Below are 9,157 nucleotides of genomic sequence, written 5' to 3'. Positions count from 1 at the left end.
GGGTGACTGAGAAGGGAATTAGAAAAATACTCTATACTGACTAAGGATCTGGCAGGTGGCCAGAAAGGGAAGTGAGATTGTTGAATAAGCCCAAGTTCTGATCTCTGACACTCTCACGAGAAAGGTGGCATATTCCCTTGATGAACAATTGACATTAATGCAGGAAGAAGGTAAGCATAGCACCGTCCAATCCCTAGGCATTGACAGGAAGGGATAAGTAGACCATATTTTCTAAATTCATGTGCTTCCGCTTCAAAGAAAATAGGAAGTACAAAATGAACTTGTGCAGTCGAATTTCTAGTGCATAGGGATAATATGAAGTCCGCTTTGTAGCAGTTAAATGACTATTCAACGTCGGTAAGGCGCTAGGAAGAAGAATGAAAAAGGAGCAATCAGATGGTTGATGAAGATAACACTGAAGAAGTGCAAGGTGTGTGGCTTTTAAAATGCATCCAAACAGGTCTATTGAAGGGGAAGGACACAAAGTTTTGCATTTTCCTGTTCGGCGGATTATACTGCTTCTGCTTCTAGAAGGAAAACCACCTGGCAGTTGCCCTCCATAGACTTAATCAATCTCCTAATTTACTGGATGTCGACCCAATCATTTTCTATTTAATAGAAGGAAAACCAGCCGATTCATCATTCATTTCGTATAAAAAATTGCTAACGGTTGTTATTGACAAGTCCATCACCTTCCTCTTCGCCACATTCTCACCAAACCCTTTACCTGCGCAAGCTACCCGTAACATTGAGGTAAGGCCTCAGTATTGCCTGAATGGAGTAAGTGTAGCCAAAAAAGTCGTAAATTTAGTGCATAAATTTTTTTACAGTGATGATCTCGCCAATGGTGTGCTTTCTGTCAGTATGATTCAAAACAGGCTTGAGTAATTCAATCACCTGTGAGGCTGGCATGAGTGGGGAAGTGGCAGCGAAGGGTTAGGCATACCATCTCTACAAAAAACTTTGCGAGTGAGAGAGCTGCAATGGAATACATCACTTTTCGTTTCGAGGCGCAGCAACTGCTAGTGGTTATGCTGTTTTGCATGAGTGCCGCTGCTGACTTCTTAGCAAAAGCGCATTGGTGTTGTGGGGAGGTGAAACCAACAAAAAGGAAATAGCTTGAACTCTGTCAATTTCCCGCACCAGCCGTTGAATACCAATTTGTATGAACTGGCGTGGACTACACTGCTCGATGCAATCACCAGCAGTAAGCTGGAAGGCCCGGTGAAATGCCATCGTTACTGAGGGGCACTGCAAATCGTACTTGCTAGTCAGTGCATCAAAGAGATTTTCCCCATTGTAGTAACTACTCCTCTTCTCCCCACACTGAAGCGTCGTACACAAAAAAGGTGTCGTTTGAGGCAGACGTTTGGGTATGACGCCGAGACTGATGCATGTCCACTTTAGGGAGCAGAAATGCTTTTGAAAGAATAGGTAACCCATAAAAGCATTCTGAGTCTCGCCCAATAAACTTATCCGTACGAAAACATGCACCTGTCCAGGATGATAAAAAGGCCGTGAGTGAGAGAGGAAGGAATAAGACGGCCTCCTTTATTCGATACCTCTCATACTTCCGCAAGTTATAGACACTAAGTATTTTCTTGGTGGAAAATCACATGCGAATTAGAGTTGACAGTTAGGAAGTGGACCTTTGTGAACACATGGGCACTATCTGCATTCCAATCAAATCAGATCTGTCTGTCCATTGATCTGTCCCTAATTCCACGAAATCACTTACTCTATTTACTAGTTTATGAAATTGTGTGACACCTCAATTATATTCTTTCCGATCCTTATCTCAAAATGCTAAAGAATTAGGAGTAAACTTGAAACCAGTAAGGTTTAAATGTTGTTATGGCCATTTTAGGCCACATATTTAGACTGCCTTTGTGAGATGGGAGAGGAAATTCCCCACTCATCAGGGGGCACTTCCATCTGTAAAGATTTTCTGGAAAGCGTGTTGACCTATCATATACACTACCACCTCCCAGAGCTTAGACTGTTTCCTCCAAGTTCTACCATCAATTGATAAATTCAACCGAATAGGCAAAGATGTGCAATAGCACATTAACGAGTTACGTATCGGTCATCACATGCCTATCTATTATTTCGTGGGAAATCCGACGGAGATGCAAAAATAATCGCAAAGTAGCTCTCTAGAGGAGTTTGTAGGCTTTTCGGTTTCAAACATTAGGGGTTGGTCCTCTCGCTGAACTCGTCCCGGTCAGCCCGTATCATGTGGAGACACCACAAAGGCCATAACCACACGAGACTTAAAACTGCCTTAAATTCCATCTAGCAATCACGCGCATGTGCTGCAGTACTGTCACCCCTACAGACATCTGCGTTGAAATCTTTGCCTCCTAATTGTTTACCTTAAGGTTGCAATGGTATTCGAGATGGGTCATGACAATATTGCAGTGGCATCAGTTATGCCACATCATTGTTAACAAATTTAAGTAGGAGAATGTTGTAAACATGAAAGTGAGAGACACGCCTATTTGTGCCTTTTCATGAATCAACCCGTTTGAGCTTTGGGGAATTCTTAATCTTTTAATCTGCTGTGTTTTTGACCATGTTAGTGGACCCTAATATATGGCCTCTTAATGCCTCATCCGATTAATCGGATCACAGGAATAGGGTGGCAAATAACTTGCACATAGACTGCTCAGCCGTCGCCTGGCATAGGTACCTCACCTCGTAACCACACGCACACGCACAGAGTTGGCTCGCTTAAATGCCTTCATAAGGTAAGAAGAAAGTAGGCAGGCCAAACGATGGTGTGGAACACTTTCCCCATTTTCAACTCCTCGTTCTTCTCCTCCCCTCTAAGTGATGAGCTCGAGGTATAAAATTACCCCTTTTCCTGGGTCTATCTATAGCTTCGTAAGGCATATTCACCCAAGAGAGAGAGGGATAGGAAAATGGAAAAGAAAAACCGCCTTGGGAAGAAATTTTGATATTTTCAAAGACATTTTTTTAAAAGCAGTAGCAAATAGCTCATCAACGATATCTACTTCATCACTTCAAAGTCAGTGTAGGACATGCAGACCCCGATGGAACACGGAATAACGAAAAAGACGTAAAAAGGCAACTATACACATGTGTGCCCTCTGCTCAACACCCGCTCTATTCTTTTCTTTTAAGAATAAAGTATAAACACGCAGAGGGATTTTCCTGCTTGTTTTCGGGTTAAGCAACGAAGTTGTTTAAGCTTCAATCAACTCGAGTGAAGAAAGTTCCATCTCCGTGAAGGAGCAAAAAATGCTCCTACAGGAACAGGTAAGCAAATAGTGTCAGCCAGCCTTGTCTGAGCTAGTAAAGTGACTGCCAAGTAAACTTTTTCTAATTTTTTCTTTCTTTATGTTCATTCAGCCAATCACAGTGAGAAGGAGGACGTCAGTGATGTTGTGAGCATGACTTGGAGATGGTCATTGCAACTACGCTTCAAAAAAAAAGACTGCGTAAGGATAAACGAAAATATCATTACCGCTTCTTGGTTTATTCGCATTCAAGTCGTTGGAGGTAGCAGGAATAGAAGAAGGAAATTGCCTCACGAATACGTAGCCCCTACACCCATTGCAGCAATGTGTAGTGGCAGGTGATATTCGACACCCATAGATGAGAGTTAATTGCTGCTAAAGGAAAGTGATTGTGGAATGGATGAGTGGTGAATTAATGGGTATACGAGTTAAGGATAAGTGAACGGAAGAATAGATGAATGCTTGAAGGATTAATTAATGAGGCCGGATGATCATAAATGAATAGCTGAATGGACAGCTTGCGCGGACAGACCACTTTAGGCATCCTGAGACAATATGACCAAATTTTTACCAATGCGTCACATTCGCCGTTCGCTGCCGTCGAATTTGAGGTGACCGAAAGTTAATCTGGTGGTCGCGAGTTCGAGTCGTACTCTGGGCATGAGCCGTTACCCTCAAAAGTATGGCATTTGTCAGCCGGTGACTAAGCACCTCAGGCCTACACGCATCGCTTATGTGGTCGCGCGCACGCCCGCCTGCCAGACTGACTGGTGCTGCTGACAGGGAGTGTATGGAGTGGTGGATTGGCAAAGGTGAAACACCCAAGGTGGGACTCGAACCCACAATCTTCTACTTAGGAGGCAGACGCCTTATCCATTAGGCCACGCAGGCTCACTTCGGGAGTCACCTTGTTGACAACTCCCTTCCACCAGCCAGTCCCATTGCCTTGATTACACATCTACTGTCACATCAGCCCGACTTCACCTCTGCTCTCCCAACTCTCGATTCTTTTACGCCCCAACACCTTCACTCAATCAGCCAAATATCGTTCTACTACCTTCTCACTATCAGCATAGTTATTTCGTTACAGTCACTTGCATTTTATCACTCCCCTTCGAGGAGATACCAGGTTCGCGTAAATGCATTGACGTAGCCATACTCCCTCCGCATGTAGTGTTTGCAATTGTTAACAAGGGTTGGTATACTTCAAACTCGTTTAGCACGACAGCTGAACCCATCGCTGTAGCGTATCCCAGTCTCATGCAGCCGTATTGCTAGGTGAAGGTGTCCCCTTGCAGCATTTGTTGATGTAATAATGCTGGCGTCTTGGAACTGGAGTCGGATTTTGCCTGAGGCTAGTCGTAGAAGCTTGCATGAATCGGCAAGCCCCATTAACGGATGCAAACCCTTTAGTTTGCAGTGTTTTCTAGACAAAAGAGCACAAATAAACCGGCGACTTTCACGCAGCACCAATCTCAGCTAATGCACATGGATAGACTCCTGGCAAGAGGGCCTTGACACCACAACATCACGACAACGAGAATTACAGTATGGTTTTGGGGCGTCATGGATATGTCAACAACACCCTCTTCTCAACCACTCTACCCCACCGCATCGGAGGAGGCTGCAGGTCAGTCATCCTGGGTGGGACTCGAACCCACACTCTTCGGCTCCGGAAACCGACACCTTATCCATTGGGTCACCAGGACGCCCCACCTGTCCAACTGGGTCAGCATACACCCTCCATTGTCACTCACTAACTCACCGAAAATGACTGCGCCCCCATGGATCAGTGGGTGCAGGCACCGCATAAGCACCCGCGGTAGCACTTACCACACAATCTTCTACTTTGAAGGCAGGCGTCCTATCCATCAGGTGACGCAAGTCTAATGGTCTCATGGCTGCTCCTGACGCTCTGTCCAGTCTCATTGCCTCAACAACACACTCACGATCTCATTCACTAGAACGCATTGGTGCTGGCCCTTGAAATCACCACTGGGCAAGAGGTGGCATGGATTGGTAAGGCTGTTGTGTTTTTAATTCACGACAATATGCAGTGAGACCGTAGCTGAGGTGAGATGAGGTGACGCTGTAGTGCTAGGCGACGCGGATGGATGTTAAAGGGAACACAAGAGTGGGTGCGGGCCAGCGAGGCTCAGTGATCCAGGGGTATGACTCTCGCTTTGGGTTCGAGAGGTCCCGGGTTCAAATCCCGGCTGGGCCAGAGGCATGTTTGGTAGCCGGCAGGTTTCCCGGATGGTGGATTGTAGCCTTGACCTCCTACCCATCGGTCCCCAAGAGACAGTCGTACCCAATGCAGTTCCCCACCGCCCGACGAGTCAACAATCCCCGCCACCTTAATGACTATCTATCCGACTCGCTAAAATCGTTGCTTTGCGTGACATCTGTGTGCGATATTGAAGGTGATTAGGGGAAAGAGAGTGACTACAGTGGAATTCGAGCCCCCGCCCTTTCATACTGGTGCCTAAAACCAGCACCTTCGACCACTCGGCCACACTGCCCTACTCGTGCCTATTTTCTACCCGGTTCCTCCCACGCACCTCTATCGCGACATGCAGATCAATGCACGCAGGTGTACCTACTCTTTCACCACCCAATTCACATCCTCAACTTCCTTAAAATTATCCGCCAACCACATTTACTTCACTCCAACACGCTGCTCACGTCGCTTTGAGCACGCCTGTGGCTGATTAACATGCACAACACCTACCCTCCTTATCCTAACCTGTCCTATCGTGTCGTATCATCACCTTTCATACGGCAATGTTATATTATTCTAATGTACCTCACTGCGTCGCAAGGCAGAAAACTGTATCGTACGATAGCACAACACCCCACATGGCGCGCTGCATGTTGAGATGCACCTAATGCACAGTAAAGAAGCGGGGTGGACAAAGAAGATTGGTAAATGCGGACTGAGCCGGAATTTAGACCTGGGACCTCGCGTAACCGAAGCGCAAATCATACCCCTGGACCACTGAGCCATGCCATAGCCAATCCTCTCTCCTTATTCTTCTTGTTTGTGATTGCTACCGGCTGGAGGTTAAAAGAGGTCTGCGTTTGCCACTTTAGTTCAGACAATTCCTCTTTGCCATTATCACATAGACGATACAGAAGAAGGGAGGAATATTGGCCTCATGAGTGTGGGCTTTAGATATGCACCAGTCATGGTGAAATGTACGCAGAAGCTTCATAGGAGGAATAAATTTTGCATATAAAGCCTCGAAGTAGTGGTGAGCTACTTGAGACTACAAGTTCTTGTCATTCTTCGATCCCTTCTGCTGTCAAGATAACTCTACAAATGTAAAAAGTTGACGTTACCTCCTCCTGGTGTCCTGCTTTATGCATCCAACCTGAAGAAATGAGCTAATTTGTAGGTATTCTGAGCGAGGTTAATTAGGCTTCATTGCAAAAGGAAGAAGAACAGAAGAAGACGAGATTGTGCAGAGTGAGATGCCTAGAATGCGTCTTAAACAAAGCAGATCTTTATTTGAAAAATGCAAAGTATCCTTCGAAACAAAATTTCCGGGTCGGCTCTCTAATCCATTCATACGAATCTCCATGTTGAGATAATGATGATGGCGCAAAAGTGGATGGAGAAGTGAATATAGGTGGAGGAAGTTGTTCACAGGGAGGTTCTATTTGAATGGATACTATGCTTAGGTTTGGAAAATACTCGACCTGACTAATTCAATCCTGATTCACGTAAGAATGCGAGATTGTAAATATGCATTCATTGTGTCACGCTGGGCACCAGCTCCACTCACCGCGCCTGGTTCTACCCACCACTTTTTGTTCAACACAACGTTACGATGTTTTGTTTTCCTTGTTTTACGTCACTTCACCTCGCACTTGCGCTATCATGTGCAAGGGTAGCTAAGGGGTGAGCAGAGGGTAGAACAGATTTGAGATGGACAGTGGAGCAGAATGCATTGGAGTAGAGTGGAGTAGATAAGGTAACAAATGTCACCCAACATTACTTTGCGAATTCAGGGAGTACACCTTTAACGAAAAAAGAACATGGCAATGAAGCAAATTACCTCTATAGAGGCGCAGCAGCTTCTAAAAAAATGCTGCTGCTAAATTCTTCCCATCCAAACAGGCACTTTCTTTTGTCGGGCACTAAAAGCCTGCCTGCGTACACTGGATTGCACGAAACTGGACAGCGGTGTTAAGCACAGCTGGTTGCAGTCACTTGCACTACTCTTCAATGATCAAATAAATGCCATTCTTGTTGGACGGATCAAAAATCGGAGCTGTATGAGAGTTGAGCAGAAATTTTCCTCTTATTGTAGCCTCGTCTACACAGTGACATATCGGTTGAAGCACAGTGTTGTGATTGATGCCTGTGTGCCTTATCAATGGTTTTGACTTAGGTGCTGCCAGCTGTCAGTGTTTCGCGGCAGTCTGAGAAGGCTTGATGGCTGTAGACATTCACACCACATCACGTCACATCATTTCATGACAAGTGGCACATATATGTGGAGTCAAACGGGTCAACCATCCATTTGCTGTACTCACTTGAGCATGATGAATGAAGGATGATCTGTTAAGGGAGACTGTTAGCAACAGTTAGCACGAGGTAGGTGATAAATAGATTATTCTATCTCTCCTTTAACAAAGAAAAGCTTTAGAACTGTCAAGTCGAACCTGTCTACATGGAATGCACTGATGGATGACAATGCTCTTTTAGAACCTCCCATTTGTACTCCCCTCTGTTAAGCACCTGCACACAGAATGGTTAAAACATTGCCCACTGCCTGACTGATGCGTTGCAAGACGACTTTTTGTCCTCTAAAGTCAATATTTATCGCCAAATGACACTCCAGCTCTGTTTCCCAAAACGTTGAATTACCCAACCCTTTAACCTCAAGTGATTGCCATTTATATCTCTCTTTTGCCGTTTGTGCATGTGCACACGTGGTGAAATGGATATTCATTGCTTCGCCCAGATTTGTAAACCTGCCAAATGACTTGTCCAAAGCAAACCTCTCCCACATTTGTGCTAAAAGAGAAAGTGCTCAGAAGCACTCATGGGTGCCAGGATCGGCCAAATGGTCAGAAGAATGTTCTATCTATTTTCTGTCCAAACGGTCTATGAACTCAGATTATTTTTTCTAGAGAGCGATCTCCAACGATTGGAAAGAAGGGGGAGATTGGGTGGGATTGCTAGCTTCCTTATCCTTAAACATAACCAAACTCAGATAATAACGTGCGAAGTAGACTAGGTGGATGGGGAATTGCACAGACTAGGGGAAGAATGTAGACGTGGCTAGTGGAGAGCTTCTCCTCTTTTAAGGCTAAGACATATTGCACCTGTATTAAAAAGAAACGCCACATCGTGATTACTGAACCATCAAAAAGAATAATTTAGGGGGTCTTCTGCTACTCCAATGACAAGAAATGACTTCGGTGAATCACAGTGCGCACACATATACACATACACGCATGCAGGAGATGACATTGCAACTGGTGCACGTAAATTTGCAGGAAGATGGCGGTGGGCTGACGAGGTTTGACAACCAGATGAGGTGAAAGATAGGTCACCGATGGAAACAGGCACCACCAACCATCTTGAGAGTAGGCATCTTCAATGGCAGTGAACAGAACGTCACAGTGATTTAAGTGTTAAATGTGCTGGGAGGAGCATTCCAAGCTTGCAACGCGAAAGGGGGTGAGTGTTTGCTTCCTTGCGCCATCATTGTCTGTGGGTGTGCGAAACAGTCTTGAAGTCATAAGATTAATAATGTGTTCATAAACTCCGTGATCACTTTCAAAGTGCCCACCTCACATGCGTTTTATGGCTTTCGTTAGTATTAATCAGTGTTTCATAAGTGGGTGTTATCTTCTATTTTTGGCCTGCAAGTCGATTT

This window comes from Echinococcus granulosus (assembly GCF_000524195.1).
Source record: "Echinococcus granulosus chromosome Unknown EG_S00115, whole genome shotgun sequence".
Taxonomy (NCBI): Eukaryota; Metazoa; Platyhelminthes; class Cestoda; order Cyclophyllidea; family Taeniidae; genus Echinococcus; species Echinococcus granulosus.
Note: the sequence above shows the minus strand (reverse complement) of the source record.